Below are 14001 nucleotides of genomic sequence, written 5' to 3' on the forward strand. Positions count from 1 at the left end.
AAAAACTTGCTCAAAAGCCCTTCTGATTGTATGCCTGTGATTTTAGGACAGTTAAAACTTCTGTTTGAAAATAATTTGTCAAAACTGCACAAACTGACATGTCGAGTTGTACCTATTTTGTATAGCTACTTAAAAATAATAAAATTAAGCTGGATACTGGTGGCTCAGAGTGTAAGTCTAGCTACTCAGTGTAAGGTCTGAACAGGGACACCTCCCTCCCTGTTGGCTAAGTTTCCGCCCAGTATCTGTTACCTAGGTAACTGGCACACCTGGAAGCAGTCACCTTCCCCTCTTGCTAGTTCATGTCTTGGGCCACCTCAGGTCACATGCCTCCTATTTGACTTTAGGAGGGTCCTAGACCCTGAAGTCACATCCAGATCCAGTGTGGCCACACATTTCCCCCACCTGGCCACACCTCTTCCTGTCCCTAGCATAGAAAAGTCCTGGCCCAGGAGTGGGTTCCCCCACTTTCCTTTTTCAGCCCTGCCTCTCCACCATGCGTGGTGGGGGCAGCAGTTCGGTACATAAACTTCTTTTCCTGCCTGAATAGCGCATGGTGTTCTCTTCATCAGCTACCTAATGAAACTTAACTATTTAATATACCTTACACTCAGGAGGCAGAGGTCTGGGGATGGCGGTTCGAAGCCAACCCCGGGGCAGAAAATCCTGTGAGACTTTTTTTTTCTAATAAGTTTTTTTTTATTGTGAAAATACCATACAGAGGGGTTACAATTACATGAGCAAGGAAATAAGTACGTTTCTTATCAAGCATTGTTGCTTCCTCTTTTGTTCCCCCTTACCAACCCTGCCCTTCCATCTCCCCCACTCAAAAAGGCTATCTGTTACTAATATATTTTATTATTTTGTTTCAAAGAGTTTGGCATCTTTTTAATTCAGTCAATTCTGTGTAGAAACAGCATTGACACTGTTTTGATCAGTGCCAGTATTTTTTAGGGCCTGGTTTTGACAAGAGAATTTGTGTTACTTACCAAGTCTATTAGGTTCATAGTTCATGATTTCTAGTGACGCATTTTACTTCATTATACTGTTTATTTTCAGCATCCTCATCCTCAAGTGATTAGTGCTTGAAATTTGCTAAAGATATAAAGAGAGCAATTAGTCTGCAATGCTAGAAATGAATATCTGTCATTCTTATATGATCTATCCAAATTCACAGTTAGGATTTATTCATGTTCTTTATCTTACAACTCAAAAATATCTGAGCAATCAGGCTTACAGCAAAGCCTTTTCTAGAATGATAATTCTTCAAAATAGTACAGAATATATTGAAAAATAAGTGCAATCCTCTCTTAATTATATGACTTATGAGAAGTTATGCATGCTAGAAAGGAAAACACAGCTAAGCACAAATGTACAACTGAAGATGCACAGAGTGGCTGAGGAAATATCTGAAGTGATATCAAGCAATGTGCTGAATCTCTAGGTTAGATACCTGTTCTTCACAGTGTCACCTTTTGCTTCCATTTCTTTTTCTTTTCAACAATTTCCATCTCCAGAACACTGGTTCTCTGTATCCTTGTAGGTTGGTATTGTGCCAAGGTTCATAACCTAAGCCTTTCTTATTAAGTAGAGGTATGTGTCTGAAACTGTACAGTTACGCTGAATGCCTATCAACAAATTTCCTGGAGTTAAGACAATTTCAAATAAGCATCTTCAATAAAACTGATTTAGGATATTGCAATGTCAAATTAAAATGAGTAAAGATCCCATTCATAGTCCCAGACAAAATATGAAACCAAAACTATATATTCCTGAATGCAGATAAATCAAATTTTATTCCTATAAATAAGTCAATGAAGACACGAATCCTATGCTTTGAATGAGAAGGCCTAAAAGTTGAGAAACCTCAATTCTTTCAACAATTACTCTGTATGTTAATGACAATCTCTACATGTCATATTTAAAATTTCATTTTATTATCAAGGAGATGTACAGAAGGGTTACAGTTACATACATAACGTAGTAAGTACATTTCACAAAATGGTGAGACAAAGGTCAAAGGCCGAACCAGTCCAACAATGATACTCACAAGGCAACATGTTGGAAATGAACTTTACAACTTGGTTGGGTGGGGGGTAGACACTGGGAGGTAGTGGAAGTAGGAATAAAACAAGGGAGGGAGTAACAATGTTTGACAATATTTGATGAATGCCATGTTGAATACAAACCCTCTTGGACTCTCAAAGTAATTCTTAAGCTAGACTGAAGTAAAATAACTACATGTAGTCTGGAATGTACAAATTAAAATAGAAATTCTATACTAGAGATTAAACATACTTAACCTTTACCCAGGATAAAAAGACACTGAGACTATAACAAGCATAACCAGACAAACCAAAGCAAATAAGAAGGGTAAACAAAAAAAAACCCATGATCAACATTTGGTATTAAGAGTGAGTCATATCTTTAACAGTTTCATAATATAGGAACTTCCTTTCCAGCACCCAACTTCTGAAATCGACACCATATTTTTTTTGCAGTGCATAAAACTCACCAGAATGAGCATCTGAAATTGCGTATATTTTAAAGATTCAGTAGCCTAATCACAGGACAACCAGACAGTCCTTCAAAACAGCTCAGCACTCCTGATAGGATCCTGAGCTGAATGGTTGTCTCGACCTTAGAGACTGGGTGCCTGGCCATTATGGCAGCTGCAACTCTCATGGTTAATGAATTCATTGGCAACTGGCTTTGTATATCAATCTTGTCTGAATCTGGTTTAAGATATACCTGCTGTAAGAGAAAATTCTATTTCTGATCTTTTGGCAAATCAAGATTTGCACAATGACAGGCAGAGAGCCAGACCTGGGATTATAGTGCATCCATAACAGAACTGCATTTCTAAGAGATGTGCTCAAAGGAAGCACGTTGGATTTCTCCTGATGATAGTGAAGGACAACTGAGTGAACATGAATTTCTTCTGTGACTTATCACTTTGTTTAATATTTTATAAGTATAATGAGATAGTAAAATTTTATTTTATTCTCTTCAATATATTGAGAGTAGGGCATTTAGTAAGAAATCAATAGGAACCTGTATGTCATGAATATAAACTATTAATTCTAATTGCAGTAAAGTGCTGAATGTGGGAAAATTAAATTGGTAAAAATGCTAAACACAAACATAACTGAATATTTGACTCATCTCTTAAGAGAGACCACTTTGGGGCAACCTCTGATAAAGGAAAAAGAATAACTCTTACCTCAATATAACAAATTTTTTCTGTATATAAAAAATTTAAAACCATATGTTGAAAAACAAATTAATTTTATCATTTATAATAAGATAAAGAGTTAATAACTATAATAACTTATTCAAAAGAAAGTATCTTAAACCAGTTATTTTTGTTTCTTTTTCTTTTTGTTGTTGTCGGTAGTGGGGCCTGAACTCTGGGCCTGGGCGCTATCCCTCAGCTCTTCAGCTCAAGGCTAGCGCTCTACCACTTGAGCCACAGCACCGCTGCCAAACTGGTTACTTTTGAACATGTCAGAAAACAGTTTACAAAAGGAAATAATACATATGACCAATGAAATCATAAAAATATACCATTTTGATAGGAAAAACAATTTAAGTTACTGCTTAACAATATTTTTGCAATACTATTCACAGTAATAACACAAACAATATGTCCATCAATGTATGAGGGTCAACAAAAACGTACACGCATAAAATAAAATATTTGGCCATGAAAACAAAATCCAGGTATTGTAAGATATTGGGCTGGGTATTATGATGTTAACTGAAATAGGACAGGCAAATAAACAAATGCACTGAATGTTTTCACTCATATGGATAAGCTAAAAATGTTGGTTTTATTAAAGAGAATGGAGTGGTATCACCAAATGCTATCAACATTACAAGCAAAGATTATTCAGATACATTAGTAATGGATTACATTTCTAAAATCTCTAGCACAGTACGGTGGTTATATTTATTATATATTTTATAAAAGCAGAAAGAGGAGAAGCCTCTCTATGAAAGAAATATTGAAGATTTAAGGAGATTGAAATGCTAATTACCCTAGTTTGATCATTATGCAGAATATACATGTATCAAAATATTATCTTGTGCCCCCCAAATATACAAAATTATGTGTCAGTTACAAACAGAAAAAATAGTAATGAGAAACACACATTAATATTTAGTGCTCAAATGAGATACAGTCCGGTTTAGAATTATGTTTTTAAAATTTTATGTTTAGTGTTCCAAGTAGTTGTAGAAAGGGCTTTCAATTTTACTAGGCAGATTATGAGTACAATGCATTGGGTGGTATGCAAAGTGTATATAAATGTCTCATGAGAGCTTCAAAAGAGAATTCAAATGGTGTAATTCTTTAGAAAAGCAAAGTTAAAGTTCAACAAAATAAATACCACAAAACAGCTACTTAAAAGAGATTGGGTGGGCCAAGGGGGAAGGGGGAGATAAATGAAAACAAGCAGGGGGAGAAAATTCAGTCAGAAAATTCAATGCAAATCCCACAAAAGTAAGAAAAGTGAGGGAAGGTATGGGTGGGGAGGGATGGGGGAGAATGTTGAAGGGGATGACATCGATCAAGATGCATTTGTATTTCTAAATTTTTTTTTAAATGGCCATTCATTTGTACAACTACTTAAAGGTAATTCTCTTAGCAAGTTAAAGAAAAATATTCACCATTCCAGAGTGCACTGCTTTTATTTCAGTGGTACTGGACATCTAAAGTTGTTTTCAAGCTGCTTTTAGAAAATGTCTGAAGACAAATATTTTCTCTTTCTTTGTCTCCCTCCACTTCTCGTTCTCTTTCCTTTCCTGCTTTATTTCTGCCTTGCTCTCCTTTAGTGGTGGAGATGATGGACCAGAGATATCTCCAGTTTTCTAAGATGCAGCACAGACAGACTGGCCCAGATTGAGAGCCAATTCTCAGTGTCTGGGTTCCTTACTCTGTTTGTAGAAAATTATTCATATTCATGAGTTACTTTCTTCTTCAATGTCCTCTGAGCCATTCAGATAACAAGTAGAACATACACGTGAATATCAAACATGAATTTAGCAAGAAAAGATGTTTTAAAGTATGTATTCGGAATACCATAGTATTATAATTCTTCTTTGGAAATTTTCTTAGGAAATTCTAGAGTTACTGTGTTTCTTAAGGCAAGCTATGGGGACTTTGAAAGATGGAAACAGATTCGAAATTAGGTAAACGAGAAGTAATTAGTGACTTTTCTGCCACATGACCAACTTTCATAGTTAGAACAAGTTCCTTTGTATGCAATGTTGTAAACCTGCTCCTGTGAAAGCATTCCTACCAGAATGCAGACTCTTCATTTCCTAAGAATCTGATGTCTCCAAAATGTAAAAGCTGTATAAGTAGGTATATTACATTCTTTTGGTCTGGATCCTCTGTAATCTAGATTCTACCGTCAAATGAGCTTTGGGATTTATAACTCGTTAATTTGTTTTACATTTTCCCAACTGTCAAGTAATCATAACATTCCATCAGCTCTAGTGGGAAGGCAAGATGTATTATGATATGTTAAGATGTCAGGTCTTGAAGCAGTAGTTAGCAATCACTTAATAATAAACAATAATAGACGGCAGTATTTTTCCTATCATCTTTTTAAAAATATTCTTTCTGTTTTTTCATTTCCTTTCTTTTTCTGTTCTTTCTTTTCCTTTCCCTTTTTTTTTCTTGGTATTGAGATTTTAAATTCTGAGCCTTGTGCTTCTTGGGCAGGTACTCTAACATTTAAGTCATATTTTCAGTCCTTTTCTGCTTTAGTTATTTTTCAAGAATGTTGTCATGTTTTTGCCTGGGTCATCTCATAGTTCTCCTACCTTTGTCTGCCAGAGAGCTGGAATCAAGATACCTTCTATCATACCTGGTTTACCTGTTGAGATGGAGGAGGTCTCCTATCTCCATCTCCCCACTAGCTGGGATTATAGTTGTGAGCCACTACTATCTGCTTCTGATAGAACAGTACATACATAATATTAGCTGATAACACCCATAAGTAGGTCATGGCATAGACTGAAGGCCAGATGTAATGAGGATCATTGGCAGAAGGAACCATGAAGTCTGGTTCCATGAAGGAATTAAACTGGGCTTCTAAATTTGTAACATTTTAAAACAATAATTTCCAACTACAAGTTTTCTCTAAAAAGAGGCATCATTTTTTATTCTAAGCACTATTTGAGTTCAGATTATACTTAAGGGTAAATTTTTCTAAATAGTATGAAGTGTGTTTCAACTCTTAATTGTTATTGTGTAAAAGTCTGAAGTCATGAGCAATTAACAAATTGGGTAGAGGTAGGTTTGTCTTGTTTGTGGAAGTGTTATATATTTCTTAGAAAGTATTTTGAAAATGTGATAACTTGTGCTAAAAAGAATAATAAAGATAATAAAACATAATCTAAATGCTATCATACAAAGAAACAATTATTAATATTTGATTTCCTTCCTAATTTTTCACTAGGCACATATTATATACAACTTCTTCATACAATTGCATTAAATTTGTCTTAAGTATATTAACATTTTTAAAGTACATGCAGATATGGAATGGATAGCTATAAAGATCCATCCAGTATATTTATTTATATATCTTGATATTAAGTAAAATGTGAATATATAACACAAAGGTGATAGACATGGGTGGTTGGAAGTAAGTTTGTATTTAATTGGGATATGTGTTATCATTCAGGAGCTAGTCAACAGCCAGATAATTTCAAGATAAATGCAAGCTGCAAAAGCAAGCAGAAGACAGATCACAGTCCAGGTTTTAGCCATAGAATGAAGCTACACCTTCTCTTATCTGAGGCCACAAGAAAAATGCAGCCTAGAAATAGCTTCTATCTCAAAATAATATTTTAACATATATTTCCTGTTTCAAACATGAAAGTTGAGTTCAAGTTTTGCTTTCCTAAATTCAGAATTTAAAGGACAGGTCTGGGATTCAGTCCTGGATTTTTTTGTTAACATATTGGCTTCCATTTTCATTACAAAAGCACTGGCAATTTGGCTATCCTTGTTACACAAACTGTTTAGCAAAAATTAAAAACTTAAATAATGATCTTGTTTCTGGAAAGAATCAACATTTCACAATCCCCATAAATTCACAAAAGCAATCTGATTTGCTCTACTTGTCATATTCTGGAAAATTTCTGTAAGGCAGAATTCTCAGAGTTCTCTTTGTTTTTCATGTATAATTAACTCAGAATATAGGACAAATTTGGGTCTAGGTGGTGAGAGTGTGTTTCTGGGAATTCTCCTTTGCTAAGTGATTCCTGGCATGGGGATTATGATCTGGGGTAGAGAGCTGGTTGTTAACAAGCTTTTATAAACCTTTGTTCTTTGTGAATGGAAACCAAGCCAACAGATATCGAAACTGGAGAACATGATAACACAAAGAGAACCACTTCTTAACACCAACTCCCCAGGACCTTGTCTGTAAAATGGTGTAATTATTATAGCAGTTCTGTAAAAATCATTTCTAGCTAGAAAATGGGATATACCAGTAAGAGGGTTGTTATTCCTTCATATAATTCCTTTCTTAAGTACTTAAAAGTCCACCTCCTGATACTCTTAAGATTATGAATTTCAATAAAATGCTTATCATAAGTTCCAAAGGCATTTCCAGTGTGCTATTCATTGATTTTAAGATTTTCTTTTAACTAGACTAGACAATGTCTTTCTTCTAAGATCCTTTGTCTTTTCAAACAAGCCAACAAGGATTTATTGGGAATAAAGAGAGTGCTATAAGACAGATATGGAAAGAAACAGAATTTGTTTGTAGCATTATAAAGGCCAAATATAGGATAAACATGAGAGATCAAAAGTCACATGAATTTCTTAACCTACTGAAGTTAGGAGTTTTAGTCATTCAAAATGTTTTCAAGCAATCAGATATTTAGCCAGATCAAATATAGAAAACTTATATCTCCCTAGATGGATGAACAAGATTCTGATTAATGACTAGTAGAAAACTACCTAATTTTATTTTGTACTATATTCCATGACACTGAACGCTCTTGATAGAAATATCAATCATTTGAAATACCTCTTGTCTTCAGAAATGGAATGATTAAAAGGTCTTCTGAAGAGTAAAAACAAAGCATTGGACTTTAAATAATTGAAAACATTTTTTTCAGACGATTTATCTTCCTTCAGTATTGTTTACTGAATAAAATCTTAAAAGGAAATAGTCATCACATATTAGAATCATCCTCCCAGAAAACGATCTTTTAAGGAAAAAGTAAAGGTAGGCACACAAAAGGGTAATAAAAGAAGATGTGGGAGAGGTATTAGAGTTGCAAATGGGACAGGGCCATCACAGGGGTAAACATGTCCTCAGTGGTCTTGTTTCATTTCTCTGCTGGAGGATAAGGGGAAGTAGATATGTTTGGAAGTGATGGTAATTCAACTTGAAGATAAATTGTTTTTCAGAAAAGAGAAAGAATAAAGGCAGTAAGAATAATAGGCATGAGCTAATGCATAAAAATTATTGTCTTAGAAAACAATAGAAGATGAATGTCAGAAGGAAAGTAGGAAAGCAATTCCAATAATTTCAAGATCAATGTTGTCATGTAAAAATATATTTGATATGATCACGGATAAAACCAGAGGCCATAACTATACAGGAAGAGATTACCCATATGTGCGTGTTTACTTTCCCACAATGCCCTGAGAATGCTGTTCAAAAATCAAATGTCACAATATTCCTGGTGAAGAGCAGCAGTAAAAGCAATACCTAGTGCGACTTGCAAACTGGGAAAGTTCAGTGTAATAAAGCTCATAATAAAGCCCTGGATATGCAAGTCCTGGAATGGTAGTTGAGAAAACATAAAGTACTTAATGATTAGTTGATGAATATATTCATTAATTCTGGTAAAATTTCATCTGTCTGTCCTTATGTAAAATACACTATTTGTATATAATGTATTCCATCTCTCTGTTCCTTTAGATAAAATTCACTTACATAATGTGTGCAAAACTTATATAAGGTCAATATTTATATATGTGAATATTCACAACAACGATTCCTTTAATTTAGATCTGTGAAAAGGCACTGATTATTTTTGTTGTGTACATGTTTCCCATGCAGGAAGAATGGCATCTACTAAACTCTGTGTTCTCACTGACCTAAGTACCTGACACATAAAAGATGCTCTATTAGTATTTATGAATCAGTTTTTAAAAATAGATGTGGCGGTTTGAAGAGGCACACTCCTTTTTGGTGTCTCTTCCATCCCCCCTCTCACCACATGGCATGATTTCCCCCTAATCCAGCAACGTATGACCTGTTCATCAAAATCCCACAAATTATTTTTCACAGATGAAACTTCTCTTTCTGAACTTTCTTTCTATCTGCACACAGTGTCCTTATTTTCTATAAGTCGAGTGCACAGTTTGCAATTTCTAGTTTGCTAATTTGCAAACTAGTTGCTTTTATTGCTTAATCAGATTAGAAGTTTTCTGAGAACAAATACTGGGATCTGCATTTCTTTAAGCATCTATTTTAAACTTTTTCTATAGGTGCTCAGTAAATATTTAGTATTTTTGGAAGTTGTTCCACATAGAAAACTATTTCTAACAGTATAGGAATTGCCAGTCTTATAAACTACTTAGAAAAGGTGACTTGAAATAATATTTGTCTTGTCATTTAGTTCAGCACATTTGATTGATAAGACATTTCTGAAAACCTGTCTCTTTTTATTCTATGGGAAGCTTCTCCATTTGTCCCTAAGGCGAAGAATACATAGTCCAAAACCTCAATATTCCCTCACAACCCTGACATTTCTTTGAAGATGAAGATGAGAAAATTATCTTCTTCAGCCCAAACTTGAAATAACATGTGCTGAATCAATGAATTCATGAATTACATGATGTAGCTTATTTTTTTAAGTTTTCCTTTAGTACAATAAAAAGAAGACATTTTTAGATCACACAAAATTATGCATCCAAATAAATATTGTAGACAAGTGAACTTCTTTGATCACTTCATTATTTCAAGCAGTAGAATTATCTGAATGAATATATTTATATTGGTTTGGGCAAATACAATCAACTACAAACTCAATTTTCTATTCTTCAGTGTGATTAATATATATGAGATATATTACATATATTTTTCTTCCTAAGGGCAAAGACATTTGTGTTTGTGTAAAAATAGCCCTCTCAAGAAGGGGAAAACTTGCTTTTTCCACTTACATTAGCCCTGCTTGACAGAAGAATTCAATTCTCTCTTATGCACACGTTTCTCTGAAAAACAGGATAGAAGTGGTTTGTTTAGCTCTTTTGCTTGGTCTTTTTCTCTTAGTAAAACATTAGTGACAGGCTGTACATGTCAAAAAACTGAATGCAAATTAGACAAAAATAGAAACAACATGATTACTGAAATCCTTACAGTCAGACTGAAGGTGCTTTGGGTTAAGCATGAGTTCATTTGTAGAAACAAACAAACTAACAAACAGTGAGTTATAGGATACATGTGATGTTCTAACAAACTAGTATCAATAATCAATTTTAAAACTATGCTTAATTAGAAAGTTCATAGTGGTTTTAAGCTTCTGGGAAACAAAATTCTGTATTATCAGCTTCTATTTTTATTGGTCATAATTAACTAATATATAAAGAGGATATATTTATTTTATTTTTATTTTGGTGGTAGTCAGGTCTGAACTAAGGACCTAACATTTGCTGGGCAGACATTCTACCAGGTAAGCCACATACTCAGTGCTTTTTCTGCTTTGATTATTTTTCACATAGGACCCTGTTTTTTGCCTGGGCTAGACTGGACCATAGTCCTCCAATTTACACTTCCCACCATAACCACCTGGGGTGGTAGGTATGCTCTAACATGAATAGCCTTTTCTGTTAGATGGAGTCATGCACTTTGTTGCCTGGACTGGCCTGAAACCACAGGCCTTTTAATCTCAGCCTCTTGCATAGCTGATTAACAGGCATACACCAGCATATCCAGATTTTTATTAGTTAATGTGTGGTCTTGCTAATGTTTTGCCCAGGGTTTACCCCAAACTGTGATTTTTCCCTCTCTATATCTCTCATAACTACAGATATGAAGTATCAGTGTTGAGTGATGCAATATTTTAAAAAAATATTATCATTGAAATAGACTATAAAAATAGATTATTATCTATTTCTCCTATAGTTAGGAACAAACAACTAATTAAATATTTTCAGAATAAGCAATTGTATAAGTATTTTGATGTGAAAAGCTGAGTAAACGTTTACTATGTGAATAAGTTAATAAGAAAATAAAAGTAATCAATGAAAATCAGATTGTAAGGAGCCATGTAATCCAAAAGTGTGAGGCTGAGGGTCAGTATGGAACACCTCTTATGAAACCATCTCCATGTTTTAAGAAAACTGCTCTTATCGTGCTAGAAAGAAACATGTGTCTTCCATTTTAGGATATATTCACTTGAATTATAACTGTTCACATATCTTATTCTTTTTTTATGAGACTATATGATGTTTGAAATTGTTTAGTAATTACATTAATCTACAGTACATAAAAATGCAACAATTTCTTGTGAGGCAAGCCAATCCCATATTCCTCTTTTTTTTTTTAACACTAATCATCTATACTAGAGTACATATTTAGCAAATATTTTTTAAAAATTCTATTAGAAAAAGGGAGGGAAAAGGCACCAATGAAGAAGCTTATGTATGATATAATATTTTCACATAATTACTGGTTTAGAACGTAAACATGTGTCTTGAAGTGTTGTCTGTACAATCACAGGCCTAACAAGAAGTTTGATTGTTAGTACACTACCTGTATAGTTTATAAGAAAGAAAAAAATATGATAATTAATTGTAATTTGTTGGAAGAAAAATAAGGTAATTATTTTGTAGCTTTGACTGGCTGAAGAATACATCTTTGTAATCTCTGTAACTGACTACTGCAAAACAATCACTGTGTCACAGTGTTGTAAAGTATGTGTTTGAAACTAATTGCTATGAACTTTCCGTATTTACCCAATGAACTTCCTATGAATTATTAAACAGCAGAGCAGGGAGAAATTGTTTAGTTAGCAAATTAACCTATACTACACAAAATGCAAGCATCTGAAAAATGCAACCTTTTTTTGCTAAAGATTTTAGGTCACTGCATTTCATATTTTGGTCTCCCTGACATTCAGATAACTGGTGGAAATGTTAAAAATTCCATCAATGCTGAAGCTGTTTATATTTGCCTCATGCCAAACATCTAGTTTGACATTTTGGACTGAATTGTCAGAATTGATCCTTCATCGTAACATCAATTAGATAGACTGATATATATGAAACACACATGTACATGAGTTCACGTGCATACAAACACCAATGCACAGTTCAATAATTAGTTTTTTTCTACTGTAGAGCTTTTACTCAGGGTAGGAGAGTAAAAAAACTAACCAAGTAATTAGAGATATAACTCGTTTGTGGCTTGAGATGTTCTCCTTAGGTTGCAGGCAGAAAGATATCTTTGCAACTTTCTGTTAAAATGAATTTCTCAACGTACAAGTTAATGCTCGACTATTTCCATGCCTTTAAAACTATTTTTAGAAAGGCTGAATTCTTCCTGCTTTTGCTCTTGCAGAACATATTTTTTTCAGTAATTATATCCCCATTGAGTGTATTAATAAAAATTGCAAATTTATGTGGAATGTTCAAGGGCTCCTTCTGGCCAGTGCCAACTCCTCGTAAATAGAGATTGGATTTTGAGGTAGGCCGTGGCTGGCTTCACTCTCCTGCTCTAACTTCTCTTACGAGCTTAGCACTCTTCCTGACAACCAGTAGCATTGGCTTCGAGCCATAGATTAAAAAGTTAAACTCTCAATTGGATGTGAAAGTTGCAATCTGGGACCTGTTTTTTTCTGGCTTTCAAGTGGACAATTCCTAGATTCTTCTTTGATGTGGATCCTGTGAGGACTCTGATACAGGCCTGCCATCCTTTGAGGAGGCTGCAAAGTGCTGGGCTCAGGCCTTCGGCTCCTTTGCTGGTGCACTAATAGTCCCTAATAGTCCTTAGTGGTAGTATTTGTTGTATTCTTGCTTCAGACACTATGTTGTAGACAGGTTACATAGTGTCTACTCGTCGTTGGAAGTTAAACACTCACCTAAGGCTTTTATTTTTGTTCCTTTCCAGGCATGAGAAAAATCCAACTCATAACTTTGTCTCTCAACCTCTAAAGTATAATTTATACACGGTAGCTCCTGTGTCCCCCAAATTCTCATATCACTTAGTAAACTCCCTTAAATAACTCCGTGGAAGCTTTTCTTACCTGAGGACTGGAGAATTCCTCCATGTGCAGAGCTTACACAAAAAGTCTCAAAATATTTCCTCTGTCTCATAACATCCTAAAACGCCTCTCTTTCTATAGTTAGAGCTGGGTGACTGTAAAATCCAGCAGAACTCAATCTGGACTACAACATTTAGAACTCTATCTCAAAAGACAAAGTATTGCAGAATCAATTGGTTATCATTTGTAGACTCTTAAGAGTTTACAAATACTGAACAAAGAACAAACTAACTTGTCATATCCTGTTACATAAAGAATAACTCAAGTACAAAGGTTACACTTTTTTCCCTCATTCCTCTTAAAACAAAATTGTATTCAACTTATATATATAAAGTTATAAGCTACAAAGACAAGTGATCTGTTCCTCAGAAATCCAACACAATAATCCTTTCAGAAGATTTAAATATTTCTGATATGGATGAGTATTTAGGAATATGTTCCTTTGCTATTTCATAACAATGAGTGACAATGTTTGACAGAATGTGCTCAGGAAATTCCATGGAAACCTCCTGAATGATCTCCACTTTCTCAGTTTCTCCCATCTCCTAGAAGCCTGTACTTAGGGCTATAGTAAGATCATGTGTTAAAGATGGTGAAGTGACTCTAAGCTTACAGTCAAAATGATCCAGGATTGTCATACACACACAAAAAGAAGCCATAATAAAGTTAATAGTATTATACTTTTCTTTCTCTTTA

General features: G+C 34.4%; 1 long non-coding RNA gene across 1 annotated transcript; it reads right to left on the minus strand.

The window, feature by feature from the left end:
• Nucleotides 1–1008: 1008 nt before the first annotated feature.
• On the minus strand, nucleotides 1009–13430 carry LOC138804324 (uncharacterized). Its single transcript, XR_011365220.1, has 3 exons — nucleotides 13288–13430; nucleotides 10205–10255; nucleotides 1009–1095 (listed from the first exon to the last, which is right to left on the minus strand). It is a non-coding gene; the product is annotated as an uncharacterized lncRNA (long non-coding RNA).
• Nucleotides 13431–14001: the final 571 nt, after the last annotated feature.

This window comes from Dipodomys merriami, unplaced genomic scaffold (genome assembly GCF_024711535.1).
Source record: "Dipodomys merriami isolate MVZ:Mamm:240054 unplaced genomic scaffold, mDipMer1.0.p SCAF_1, whole genome shotgun sequence".
In the NCBI taxonomy this organism is placed as follows: domain Eukaryota; kingdom Metazoa; phylum Chordata; class Mammalia; order Rodentia; family Heteromyidae; genus Dipodomys; species Dipodomys merriami.